The 14,929-nt window shown below is 41.8% G+C and overlaps 1 long non-coding RNA gene across 1 annotated transcript; it reads right to left on the bottom strand.

Moving 5' to 3' along the window:
* Nucleotides 1–11,586: 11,586 nt before the first annotated feature.
* Nucleotides 11,587–13,985, bottom strand: LOC122456934. The gene is made up of 2 exons (XR_006276112.1): nt 13,742–13,985; nt 11,587–11,751 (listed from the first exon to the last, which is right to left on the bottom strand). It is a non-coding gene; the product is annotated as an uncharacterized LOC122456934 (long non-coding RNA).
* Nucleotides 13,986–14,929: the final 944 nt, after the last annotated feature.

Raw genomic sequence — 14,929 nt, 5'->3', positions numbered from 1 at the left:
AGACTGTCCCACAGCTCAGTGGTTAGAGCATGCTCCTGAGAGGTGGGTGGTCTCTGTCCAAATCCTTCGGGGGAATTGAACCTGAGTCTCCCACATCCCAGGTGTGTGCTCTAACCACTGGGCTAAAAGTTGTAAGGTGGACACTGGCACCACCACCTTGTTCTCCTGTTCTGTGTGGAGTGAGACAGGCAAGTAATTTGTTCCTGCAAAAAATGCCTTAGGTGCTGGAACCACCTGGCTCCAGGCAGCAGGTGCTCATTCGTGGATTGCTTAGCAGAGACAGGTACCTCCCTGAAGCCTGGACCTAGGCACTTATTTCTGAGAGAGTGCACACACCTTAGTGCACACACCTCTCGTTAGCGTCTCCCACTGGCTAGCTTAGGTGGCTCTCTGCCTAGAGTGGTGGCTTTTGTGGATCGGATTCTTAGGTGCCTCTCTCTCCCCATTCATTGTACAGGGAACCTGGGCATCTAACTTTGTGGATTCCAGTGTTCCTAGATTTTCTAGGTGTCTAAAGTTAGGTGCTGCAATACTGTGTTGCAAAGCCTAAGTCCCTTGGTGGATCTCGACCCCCAGGTAATTTGTGCAACCACCTGTATTTTTTTTTCCCCTCCAACATTACAAGATCTAATTGTGAGTGCCTGCTTATGTTCCCATTAACTCCTGAAATATCTTTCTACACCTACACCTTAAACTGCTACTCACTCAAATCTTTCATTTCTTATTATCTCAGCTGTTCATCATCTTCTGCAAATGCACATTACCCACAGAATCCAATACTCCCTCACTCTTTTTTAAAAGTTTCTTATCTTCAAGTGAACAGTGACAAGTAAGTGACACATTCCACACACACAAATCTCTCTGTGTATCTTAAATAATCTGATTAGCGTGGGGCTTGAATGTGTTACTTTTTTTCTTTAACACTCCTGATGCCTTAAATGGGCAACCATTAAACCAGGAGAGGAAAGTGGCCAACTAGCATGGATTAAGAAGAAAAAGAACATGTTTATATTATATATCCACTTGCCAAGGAAGAGTCTAGGTTTTACAGCATGAAGTGTTAAGGCCAGAATTTTTTATCTTGGCTACCCAAAGTTAGGCATGTAATTATATTTAAGGGGCCTGATTTTCAGAGGTGCTGGACAGTTGTAGCTCCCATCAGTCAGTAGATGCTTTGGCTGTTTGGTACCTCTGGGAATTGGGCTTCAATGCTTAACTTTTGGAAGGCATGGTTGGAGATAGTTTAGAGAGCAGGCTAAGATATGCATAGCTGTGATGTGGTAGCCAGGCAGGAAAAGAAAAGTACTCCAAGCTCAATATCAATCTTGCAAACCAACATCCAGACCAAACAGGCAAGCAAAAATGTTTTGCATTATTTGTATTGATAGCACCCAGAGGCCCAAACTGCTTAGGCCACCATTGTGTGAGGCATCGTACAAATAGGAAGAAACAGTCCCACCTCAAGGAAATGGTTCTAAATAGGCATAACAGACAGAGAGAGAGGTACAGAGACAGGAAGTAACTTGCCTAAGGTCACCAAACGGGCCAGTGGCAGAGTTGGGATTGTAACCCAGTGCCCTGGGGTAAAAATGTTCAAATTCAATAGAAACAAAAGAACCCACTGCTGGGATAGTTTTTACTTTTTAGTAACTGCCAAAAATGTCAGATTCTCTGCAGAATCTTCTAAAATAAGAAAGAGGTGGGTGCGATTTTTGTGCTGCACTCTGCATGAACGCTAGCCTTGCCTGACTCGTTTATAAATTGAAATCAAACTCCTGTTTGCGCTCTGGGTGTGAGTGCCCAGCCAATTTACCAGAAGAGGGGTACAGTACAGAATGTGCCATTAGAAGAAAATCCATGTTTCCACAAGGCTAATGTGCATCTTCGTGAAATGAAATCAATGCTTTAGTGCTGAATGTGGTTCTGGAATTGAATGAATTCTCCCAAGCAAGAGAACCATAAGGGTTTTTTTCTTTTTTTCTTTCTGTGTTTGTTCAGCAGCTAGTGCATTTGAGATCCTGGTCCTGCTTGAGGCCTCTGGATGCTGCGAGATGGAGCAGTAAAACAAAATGATGCTGCAACTCTAAAACCCACTGAGAGGGAAATAAAGTCCTATTTCTAATTAATCCCTTTTTTATTTCCCTTTTTATACAGTGTTCATCAAAGTAACACTTTGTACTTCTGTAGAGCCTTCCTCCTGAGGAGCTGAAAGGGCTCTTTACTCAGGAGGGGGCTATGTAGGAGCTGATTTTACAATGGGGACTACAGGCAGAGAAGTTAAGTGACAGGCCTTTAGAATCTTGGTCGTTAGCACTGGAATCTGTATCTTAGGGCTCCCTGTGGTCTAGCCCCTGGTTTCCAACTTGAGACAAAGTTCATGCCATTAATAAAGCTTTTGCTGCTGTACGAATGCTCAGAGTTCATGCTATTTTGATCATATGGTTCCGCGATCTGTGGGAATGGATGAGTGGCTCTTTGCACCAAGTATATATAGAAGTGGGTGGTGGGAAATAGTTTTGCTGCCTCTTTTCCTACTTGTACAGTGGACCTAAAGGTCTGCTGTTGCCAGCGAAGAACTACTAATATATTGGGCTGACATTCATAATCCACATAATTTAAAATAGCCTCACAATTGGTTCTCTTACTGGAAGGCTGAGGGTTGAGTGGACCATGGAGGCCAAACTGGCTTCTTAGCTCTGAAGAGTCAGCTTCCTCCAGGTCCGGGTTGGGCAGCGTGGGAAAGCATACGCTGCCCATGCTCTACTTAATAGAGGACTTGCTGTCAAACCGGCATTTTTCTCATACACTTAATTCACATGAACATTACAAACAAATGAAAAAGAGGTTTGATAATATATTGGAAGAAAATGAAATATAAATATTAAGAAATGTCAGTGCAGATGCCTATCAAAATGCATTTGTGGATTTGGCTCTTACGAGATAGTCTGTCTCTCTAGTGATGCTGGGCCTTTGGCTTTTTCTACATGAGCCATGCAGACTGCCACTAGTAGAATATATACTCATGACGTTAATTTGACGTGGTCCAAGGCCGGTACATACAGCCTATTTATGACTTGAGGGTTTTATTGATGTACTATTTTTGCTTTGAAAATTCCTGCAGTTTGTCATGCAATGTATCAATTTATAAACCAGCTGGCTGCAGTTTCACATAAAAGTGCAGCCTTCTGCAGGCCAGGCAGGCAATGCTACAGATTAGCTGACTGACTGGGGTTGTCTATTGATACAGCCAATCTCCAGTTTTCCGCTTTGCAGCTGTCGGAATCAAAATTAGGGGTTTTCCACTGTGCCAAGCAAATGCTTTCTATTTTCTAAACACTTTAATTACCCAGGTTACATCTTCTGGAAAGGGGACTTGGTTTTGTCTGATGCTGACAGGACATTAGATGAGCCTGTATAAGAGATGGATTTCCCACAGCTGGGATGGAGCATAGTAAACCCCTCTTTTTGCTGATTCATGTAGCCAAGAGCTTGTGTTAAATTTACTCCTTGTTTAAAGAAACCGCTTTGATAGAACAATCCTGAAAATAACACTAGCCACTGTGTGGATCAGTGGCGCTAAAGAGATGATTCTAGTCACCTGCTCATTAATGGTTCAAATCCAGAGTCAGAGATGGTATGTTCAGAATCCTTTACCATCTGATCAGCTTTGTGGCTTATGTGAAATGACATTGGTTTCAGTTCAGTTCTTTGGTGGCTGGTAACTGTGTCACGGAAACTACCATCTCCATTGACACCCTGCCTAGAAATCTCAGCAGAGAGGCCCAGGACTGAAAGAATATGGAGAATCCACTTCATCATTACGCCTAGAGGTGGTCACTCCAGATCAGTTTGGTGGCAGTAACAGGGAAACTTGCACTAAAGCTTCCTGAGCTATCTCTGGCCTGTGGAGAGAGGACCTCATCTGCAAGGCTGGCACCAGTACTGAATTCACCGTGAACATTCCATAATTACAGTATTATGGAAAATCTATGCACTAAATCCATGCTCCATTTGGCCCCCAAATCTTGGCTCATTGCTTTCCAGTGTAAATATTTATTATTTGTCGGCAGTAGCATCTAGGAGTCATGGATCAGCCCCCCATTGTACTAGGTGCTATACAAACACCCAACAAAAAGACAGTCCCTGCCCCAAAGTGCTCACACAACAACAGAGACTTTGGTAATCAATGTACTTTGAAAGACAATATGGCCATTGAATAACAGAGAATCCAGCATGAAACCAACTTGTCATGTTGAAGTTTCTATCATAAGATTGCACAGATATTGGCTGAAATCCACCCCTATCCTGCCCCTCATCAGAAGGGTGACTTTCACCTTTGGCATACTGAATGTCCTCAAGGGGTGGTGGTTTCCTCTCACTTGTAAAGTAATTTATTTGATAAATATGTTTGCTTTCCCAGTTTTCTAATGTTGACCATGGAAGATCCTGTGCATTATTGCAAGGGATGGCGGAGGGGCATCTCCTAACAGAAGGAGGTAGTGTAAGGTTCAGTGCTTAGAGCTGGGGTTAGGGAGGTAGGATGCCTGGGTTCTATTCCTGGCTCTGTTACTGACTTGCTGTGAGCACATAATCTCAGGGAAATCTCTTTACTTCTCTGAAGCTCCATTTATGCATCTGTAAAAAGAGCTTAATAATAAACATTGACCTCAGAGGAGTTTGTGCTTCTTAGATGTACGATGTTAGAGATGGGCAAATCGTGTGTAATTATAATAGTTAAAACAATCTACTGCAGTGTTGCTGAAAATTTTAGCCCGTTTGGAGACTTTCGTACACAAATGCATCCATTTATCAGATAGTCAGGAAAATATTTGTATCCTAAAGATTAATTCTACCTCCCCTCTTTTTTCCCCCACCGAAGTCTCCATGAACTCTGAAATTCTCTCCAATCAAAAACTAACCTTGTAAAGTCACCTTCCTCTTTGCCCAGTCCCCCCTTCCTGCTGGTCTAGATAAAATGGTTTTGCCTTTATTGTTCCTTTAATGAAATGATTTTTATACACCATTTCTCAAGTCTTTGAGTCACTATAACCACAGCTCAGCAAGCAAGATAATGTAGGGGAAATTAATGAATGTTGGGCAGGGCTTTTTGCGCTATTAAAAAATGCTGGGTGAATCTGACAGCTCTCAGCTCTCCACATTCTCCCAGCTCACAGTGGCAAGAGTTTATAACAAACTTGATCATGCTAGTCAGTGCTAAAGCCAGCTTATTGGAGTGAGTCATGTGCATTTCCATACCTACGCTAACCCTGATCTTGTTTTCTTACCGACTCCATGTCAGGGAGGAGTGTCTTGTAATTAGAACGTGGCTGATCTTGGAGGAGCTCAACTCTTGAATCTTTTAGCATGAAGAAGCTAAAATGCTAACAGCCCTTCTAAACCAGAGAGCGAGGTTTTACGTGGATAAGGAGAACAAATAATGGGTGGGAAGATTGGACGACTGAAATAGAAACTTAGAGAGGGTGAAAGCCAAAGGAACAAAGAGTACTGTTAATTGGAGGGTGTGATACCAGGATAAGTTAATGGAGGCTAGTTGTATCAATAGCTATTAGCTAAGAGGGTCAGCGTTGCAATGCCAAGCTCTCAGAGTTCCTAAAAATCTGACTGCCAGAAGTTGGGCCTGGATGATGGAATGGATTACTTGATAATTGTCCTCCTCTGTTCATTCCCTCTGATGCAGCTGGCACCAGCCACAGTCCGAAGACAGGATACTGGGCTAGAAGGGCCATTGGTCTGACCCAGCATGGCCACTATTTTGCTTGTGATGCAGTATAGCTTAGTGGAGAGCACACTAGGCTGTGACTTGGGAGCTTGGGGTTCTAATCCTGGCTCTACTACTTGCCTCCTGGGTGGGCTTGGTCAAGTCACTTCCCCTGTGCCTCATTTTCCCCATCTGTAAAATGGGGCTAATGATTCTGACCTCCCTTGTAGAGCCATTTGAGATTGACTAATGAACAGTATTATTTTCTTCAGTACAAACACATCTGCTTTCTCTGCTCCTCACTGTTGTAGCTTTCCAGCATTTCCTCCCTTTCTCTTAGCAGGCAGCAGTGGTGAAATCCAGAATAAAGCACAGAGCCCCACATTGGGTTGATATCCCATTCATTTTGGAATATACAAACAGCATTATTCCCACCTGCAAGAATTCAGTTCTCCGAACACACTGTGTACACCAGGGATTTAGCTCAAATATGAAAATAAACTTTCTCCTGAAAAGTTGGGCAGCAGTAAGAAGCCACTTGTATTATTGTTTCCATTCTCCAGTTTACTTTCCATATAATAGTTTAGAAATGCTGCACCCAGTTTTATTTCTAATTTGTCCAACAAAGCAAAGGCAAATCCTGACGACCTTACCCTGCTAATAGACATTCCAAGCAATACTCCCATTTCAATGGAAAGTTTTGCCTGAATAGAAGCTGAATAAAGACTTCAGGATTTAGCTCTCTGTAAATAACCTGCATCACAATGAGGATAATCGTAGCCAGGGCTACATGAAGCAGGATTGGTTTCTAAACACATCTCATCCAAAAAGTGCTGTAAGAATGGCTGAGAGATTTCATTATATCAGGAATTTTATATTTAATGATACATGCTATATCAGTTCTAAACCCCTTCACATCAATAGAATGGTTGTCGATTCTAAGGGAGAGCTAACTACATGTAAGACACAAGGCCATGCTTCTAAATCAGCTCATGTAGGCAGCTGCAGAAACAGCAGAAAAGCCATGAAAGCCATGGTGGTAGGGGAAGATGGGGCTGAAGAAGCTATTGCCAATGGGAAATGCAATTAGGTCCGATATGTAGATTTTATGCCTTCATCTCAAGCATCCAGAATTGACCACTGTTAGAAACAGGATATTAGACTCGTTGGCCCATTGATTTGCACAACAGTGTGTGGCTCTGCATTTTTGACAGCTCTCTCTCTAATCTGATCGCTTGTCGCAAGGCATTTATAAAACACCCAATCTCTGTGATATGATGAGGTGAGCTCTAATGCTGGAGTTCAGCAAAAAAAAAATTCATCTGGGTTAGGCTGAAATACATTTGTTATACAGAAATCCTCATTAGAAACAACCTGTGCTTTACCTTAATCCATAAATGGTGCCCTGTTTGCATCACTGCCCCCACCCCCAATCTTCACTTCACACACATCTTTCTATACCCTAACACGTGCTTCAGTATAGGATGACTCTGTTACTTACTGGAATGTTAGAACAGTTCAATACTAATTTCCTGGCTGGGCAGCCACCGATATGTAATCTGCTGTTCCGAACTGAATGCCCTGGGAAAAGCCAGAGAGCTTTCTATGCCTCCCTTAAAGAAGAAATGCTGAGCACTTTATCCTGGTGTTACATTTCAGCCCCCACACTCTTTACTTATATAAATCCAGGACGTGCTTAATGTCATCATTATTTGTTCAGTGCTTGGATTCAAGATGGGCAGGAGATTAGGGTAATACCACAGAGTCATAGAAAAGTGGGCTTGGTTGTAATGAATATAAAGGGGATTCTTTTTCCTGACTGCTGGACACAGAGAAGACCCTGTAATTCTCCTCTGTTTTCTATTTCCCCAGCTGACTGATAGGGGCAGACCCAGTCCAATAGCCGTGGAAGTTAGTGGGATATTTGCACTGGATCAGATTGATTGTGTGGATGAGACAATGAGCAGTGCAGACTGGTAAATGCCATGCAACTGGGCAGATCACCAATTAAATCATCTACACCAAAATGTACTAGTCAGTCTGGCATGCTCATTACTTCTGTGACTTCAGCACATTCTAGGAGCATGCCCAGGAAGGAAAAATGTTTCAAGTAATTAGCAGCTCTGAGGGCCAAATCCTGAAGTAGTTTCTCAGGCAAAATCCTCATAATTTTCGGTGAGATTTATGCCTGATGAAGAATTTCAGGATCTGTCCCCAACTCTAATTTATGGGCATCTAGCTACCATCACCTTACTGCCACTTATCTGTAGCACAGCAGCCGTCCCCATCATTACACACCTCAACTGGGATCTTAATTAAACTTGTGCTTTAAATCTGGGAACCAAAATAACTGAACACTTTGGATGGCTCTTACAAACAAACCTATGGGGAGCGGGGGGAATATATTCCTATCCCTCTTTTCAGCTTACCCTAGAATCACCTGAGTAAACTCTTTACAGAGAGGTCATGGGGAAGGTGGTGGCTGGGCCTGTTAGGGAAGTGCTAGCAAAACAGCAATCCACCCCACATTGTTTCTGGTCTGGCATTGCATGGACAGGTAAGAGCAAAAATCTTTCTAGCTTTCTGCCTCTGAACTGCATTTGGTTTAGTTCAACTGACATTTTAGTATCTATTGGAATAGCTTCCTTTTTTTTTTTTAATCTGATGCAAACAGATGGGACCCTGCAACAGTATGGGTGAGATTTTCAAAGTACAATGATCAAGATATCCAAAGCTATGGGTCAGCTCTCCCCAACTCCTTTGTTTACCTGTTTAAATTTTATAGTACCCAGTTTACACCCTAGGTACTTTCCATGGATTAAAACAACTGTATTCAATATATAAAAAATGAAGATGTGTCTATTCCCCAAGCCCCCTAAGTGATCAGAATGTAATGACTCTCTGCTCCAGCACACCAGCCTGCTCAATGCCTGGGGGAAAGGTGGGTTTTATAGTCTGCCTGGAAGATTAACAAATCTGGGCTCTCGTGGGCTAAGGAGGGAAGTGAGTTTCGGAATTTGATTTACAATTGCACCTTAGATCTCACACAAAGACAATGCTTGTAGCCAAACCTACAATAAACTATCTAAAGATTTATTAAATAGGAAAAGGAAATGATTTATTTACTGAGTTAAAGCAGGTAAACATATACACATAAATCAGATATAATCTTAGATAACGGAAACTTCTATAATAAAAAGTTCATCTGCCCTTTGCAGCTGGGAATCTCATGCTTATGCCTAGTAAACTTTGCCCCCTTCCCCAGAGTGCAGCAGCATAAAGATCCTGTTTCTTCTATTTGGGGTTTTTATCCCCCTCCTGCCATGTGCTCTGAGCTGCAAACTCAGCTGATGGGAGGAATCTGCTTTGCATGACTTGTCTTTATGGGGGCGGAGTGTTATACCAATAAAATAAAAACCAGCAAGATCTTATTAAAGGGAATAAGGCAAAATGCCACATTTATAGTGAATACAGAAAGAATCATAGTAAGCAGTTAGTTATAGCTAAAACATTCCATTCAATTTCATATTTATTCACACATTTATTCACACACACACACACCCCTTGGTTCTGCAAGGTTGTTATCATAGTTACCAGCCTTAGAGTTGCTCATGCCAAGCCACTGGCCAGGTGGCCTGGACACGAGGAGGGAGCAGGGCCTTGTCAGATGCACATCTGATGCTCCTGGAAGTTGGTTTGCAGAATCAGACCCCAAAATTCTCACTTTCTAGAATCCATTTTGATAGGAATTTCTTCCTATGCCAGTCTATGGGAATTGCTTCATCATGCTGTTGCTGAATCAATCAGCAGATGGCACATTCCTGACGGCTCTGTGTTGTTCTTCGGTTCTCCCATCCTTGAGGCTGTTGGGTAGATTCCAGTCTGCCCTCCGGGGGTCCTCTGGTTCTCTCCACTTGATGCCTTCTTTGGCCGATGGACACTGGATTCTTAGGCTGGCACCTCCCTGATCATTCAGTTATTATCCACACCAAGCATCCATCCACATACATCCTCTATCTCTATTTTAATCACAATTGTTAACAAAGTGAGATAAATACAACAAAAGGGCGGGGAGTCTCTGTGTGAGTAGGTTTCAGAGTAGCAGCCGTGTTAGTCTGTATTCGCAAAAAGAAAAGGAGTACTTGTGGCACCTTAGAGACTAACAAATTTATTTGAGCATAAGCTTTCGTGAGCTACAGCTCACTTCATCGGATGCATTTGGTGGAAAATACAGAGGGGAGATTTATATACACACAAAGAGAACATGAAACAGTGGGTTTATCATACACACTGTAAGGAGAGTGATCACTTCAGATAAGCCATCACCAGCAGCGGGGGGGTGGAAAGGAGGAAAACCTTTCATGGTGACAAGCAAGGTAGGCTATTTCCAGCAGTTAACAAGAATATCTGAGGTTTCAGAGTAGCAGCCGTGTTAGTCTGTATTCGCAAAAAGAAAAGGAGTACTTGTGGCACCTTAGAGACTAACAAATTTATTAGAGCATAAGCTTTCGTGAGCTACAGCTCACTTCATCGGATGCAGACTCTGTTTTAGGATGTACTAACACAATTAACAGCTTGCAAGTTTCACACAGAGAGGGAGAGAAACAGTTAAAACGAGACCAAAAAAGAAGAGATCTCTTAGTTTAAATTTCAGGGTATTACTAATTATGGGGAATCAAACTCTTTTGTGATTTTAATACAGTACTTCTTTAATATGATCCAACATAATCCCCCTTTTGACACTAAGATTTATAATTGTCAGTGTCACTTTCTATGTAGCCTATTCAAGAAAAAGTACTGTGAGGCAATTTGAGTTTGTGATTCCAGTTCATCCCACATACATGATCCTAGTGATGTATCTTTACTACAAGGTTCTGGGGCAACAGGCAGGGTGAGGAGTCCATTCGGTACAACCTCTAGTGTCGAATAGCTTCCCTCCCACCGCAGCCCACTGGCTCGAGGTCTGGAGTAGCCAGGAGGATCCCATGTGTAATATGTGGAGTGGGCTAACCTTCCATACCTTTGCCTCCAGGGAGTGTTCGTGTGCAATTTTGACAATTTCTCCCATTAACAAGTCTGGTTTTACAATACTGGAAACGTATTGCATCCATTCCTATTGATAAGTGTCAAACAATGATCTCTTTCTTTGGTTTTGTATTAGGCTGTCCCGTAGCTGGGACAGAGAGTTTAATTTATTCTTAATTACCTGCAGATCTGCAGTATTTTAAACACACAACAGTGCTAGCAACAAGACAAAACCTAGAATACAAAACACAATTTCTATTGTGACAGTAGATTCATGGTATTGGGTTGCTCTTCAGCTGGCATCAGCTTTTCCTGATTTTCTGAAAGACAAAAAGAACATGTTTCTACCCCTTTTGGGGTGGCAGATTATTGCTTAAAATATTTCTTTTACAAATACCCTTGCTGATTGCAGGCAAAACAGAGGAATTACCCCTAGCTTTTCCTGTGTTTTGTTCTATAGGCAGGCCAGGTTTCAATGGCTTCTACTTTGCAAGGGTTATGGGGAAATTATCCACTGTTTAGTCATTAAATCCATGAGGTGGGGTACCTCAGTTTCCCTTCTTATACAGCAGACCAAGTTTATAATGTTTTTCCTGCTGTGTTAAGCTTCAAGTTTATTTAAAGGTAATGGCTGAGAAGAATCATTACTATATGACGTTAAAGGGTTTTTCCAAAAATCAGACACACTATATATTGTTACAGGGGTACTTATCATTAAATTTATTAAAGTTATCTTGTTATTCCATGCCTTTTATTTAGACAATTTGTTTGCTGACCAGGTATGTCCTTTATCTGCAGCTCCTTTGTGCTTTTTGCTGCTAGTTCTTTCCTTCCTTTATCAGTTAGGTAATTTGCATATTCAGAGACGCTTCCTGCTTTTGGATTTAAAGTCATCAGCAGTTCAGAGACTCTATCTTAAAAGGGACGCAATCAGCTTTCACCAGAGTTTTGATTACTTTTAACTTCTGCTTCCAAAACACACAGCAATCTGAAAAAGAAAACCCAACCTATTGTCAGGTTTCAGAGTAGCAGTCGTGTTAGTCTGTAATCGCAAAAAGAAAAGGAGTACTTGTGGCACCTTAGAGACTAACAAATTTATTAGAGCATAAGCTTTCATGAGCTACAGCTCGCTTCATCGGATGCGTTTGGTGGAAAATACAGTGGGGAGATTTATATACACACACAGAGAACATGAAACAGTGGGTTTATCATACACACTGTAAGGAGAGTGATCACTTAAGATAAGCCATCACCAGCAGCGGGGGGGAGGGGGGGAGGAGGAAAACCTTTCATGGTGACAAGCAAGGTAGGCTATTTCCAGCAGTTAACAAGAACATCTGAGGAACTGGGGGGGTAGGGTGGGGGGGAGAAATAACATGGGGAAATAGTTTTACTTTGTGTAATGACTCATCCATTCCCAGTCTCTATTCAAGCCTAAGTTAATTGTATCCAGTTTGCAAATTAATTCCAATTCAGCAGTCTCTCATTGGAGTCTGTTTTTGAAGTTTTTTTGTTAAAGGATAGCCACCCTAAGGTCTGTAATCGAGTGACCAGAAAGATTGAAGTGTTCTCCGACTGGTTTTTGAATGTTATAATTCTTGACGTCTGATTTGTGTCCATTTATTCTTTTACGTAGAGACTGTCCAGTTTGACCAATGTACATGGCAGAGGGGCATTGCTGGCACATGATGGCATATATCACATTGGTAGATGCGCAGGTGAACGAGCCTCTGATAGTGTGGCTGATGTGATTAGGCCCTATGATGATGTCCCCTGAATAGATATGTGGACACAGCTGGCAACTGGCTTTGTTGCAAGGATAGGTTCCTGGGTTAGTGGTTCTGTTGTGTGGTGTGTGGTTGCTGGTGAGTATTTGCTTCAGGTTGGGGGGCTGTCTGTAAGCAAGGACTGGCCTGTCTCCCAAGATTTGTGAGAGTGATGGGTCATCCTTCAGGATAGGTTGTAGATCCGTGATGATGCGTTATAGATTCATAGGTTCATAGATTCATAGATACTAAGGTCAGAAGGGACCATTCTGATCATCTAGTCCGACCTCCTGCACAGCGCAGGCCACAGAATCTCACCCACCCACTCCTACAAAAAACCTCACCTATGTCTGAGCTATTAAAGTCCTTAAATCATGGTTTAAAGACTTCAAGGAGCAGAGAAGCCTCCCTCAAGTCACCCATGCCCCATGCTACAGAGGAAGGCGAAAAACCTCCAGGGCCTCTCCAATCTGCCCTGGAGGAAAATTCCTTCCCGACCCCAAATATGGCAGTCAGCTAAACCCTGAGCATATGGGCAAGATTCACCAGCCAGATACCCAGGAAAGAATTTTCTATAGTAACTCAGATCCCATCCATCTAATATCCCATCTCAGGGGATTAGTCTTATTTACCCTGAATATTTAAAGATCGTTGGAGAGGTTTTAGTTGGGGGCTGAAGGTGATGGCTAGTGGCGTTCTGTTATTTTCTTTGTTGGGCCTGTCCTGTAGTAGGTGACTTCTGGGTACTCTTCTGGCTCTGTCAATCTGTTTCTTCACTTCAGCAGGTGGGTATTTTAGTTGTAAGAATGCATGATAGAGATCTTGTAGGTGTTTGTCTCTGTCAGAGGGGTTGGAGCAAATGCAGTTATATCGTAGAGGTTGGCTGTAGACAATGGATAGTGTGATATGATCTGGATGAAAGCTAGAGGCATGTAGGTAGGAATAGCGGTCACTAGGTTTCCGATATAGGGTGGTGTTTATGTGACCATTGCGTATTAGCACTGTAGTGTCCAGGAAGTGGATCTCTTGTGTAGACTGGTCCAGGCTGAGGTTGATGGTGGGATGGAAATTGTTGAAACCCATTGTTTCATGTTCTCTGTGTGTGTATATAAATCTCCCCACTGTATTTTCCACCAAATGCATCCAATGAAGTGAGCTGTAGCTCACGAAAGCTTATGCTCAAATAAATTTGTTAGTCTCTAAGGTGCCACAAGTACTCCTTTTTGCCAACCTATTGTGGCTCCCTTTGGAGCCCTAATAGCATTTTAATTAAGTAACATGGTATGTTTGCATTTCTTTTGCGCCTTCTACAATACACACTGCACATGTTCTGGGGCAAATGCACATTCTGTCCTTAGTTTAACTTCTATAACATTATTCATATCAATTTTTACATAAGCTGTAACTATTTCTTTTGTGCTTACAGAGTTTTCATGTATCTTTATCAAAGTGACAGTCTGATTACTCAGAGCCATTTTAAGGCTCAGTGTTTCTAATATTGCTTCTTTTTCTTTTGTGCACCTCACCCCTGCTGTTGCTTCAGAGGGGCATTGTCTTTTTTTAATTTCTTATTCTTTTACCACAGCTCTTATCTGCTATTTTGTTACAAAAAACAAACAAACAAATAAACAAAAAGAATCCAGAATCTCTCCCTATTCTCCTGATTTTGACTGCCCTGCTGCAGCCACTACTTAAAAACATTTTAAATTTTGTAAAGCAGTGAGTTACCTCTTCAGGATTAAATGCCAAATCCCAAAGCCAAACAACACTAATCACCTGTGTCTAGCAAAAAGGTCTGTTAGTTTTGCAACTTTGAATTAAAGAGTCAAATGGATTTTTAGGTTTCAGAGTAGCAGCCGTGTTAGTCTGTATTCGCAAAAAGAAAAGGAGTACTTGTGGCATCTTAGAGACTAACAAATTTATTTGAGCATAAGCTTTCGTGAGCTACAGCTCACTTCATTGGATGCCATCCGATGAAGTGAGCTGTAGCTCACGAAAGCTTATGCTCAAATAAATGGATTTTTAGTGGCATTATTTAAAACAAAACCAAAACCAATTGGTCCTTAGAACTTTACATATTTACACACACACACACAGATAGATACATACACATTTTCTTTTCCTTAACATCCCTTCCACACTGCTCTGTTTTTTACGTCTTACTTTCCCTTTATACATTTGAGACAGTTAAGTTCCAATAGAACCCCCTTATGTTCTTTTAGCAAATTTGACTAAATTGTCCATAGTCAAATGATTTTAATCAGATAGTTTATTTTTGCCTGGCTTATTTACAGACATTCCTTTAGAAAAGGGCCCATTTTTCCTTCAGAATGGCTGCAGAGAAACCAAGAATTCTCTTTCTCTAACACTTTTCCTTTTTAACATTTTCACAAAGTTTAACTGCTTAATTCTCTCCAGC

Source organism: Dermochelys coriacea, chromosome 1 (assembly GCF_009764565.3).
Source record: "Dermochelys coriacea isolate rDerCor1 chromosome 1, rDerCor1.pri.v4, whole genome shotgun sequence".
Taxonomy (NCBI): domain Eukaryota; kingdom Metazoa; phylum Chordata; order Testudines; family Dermochelyidae; genus Dermochelys; species Dermochelys coriacea.
The sequence above is the reverse complement of the archived record's forward strand: the minus strand, read 5'-3'. Positions and strand labels throughout refer to the sequence as shown.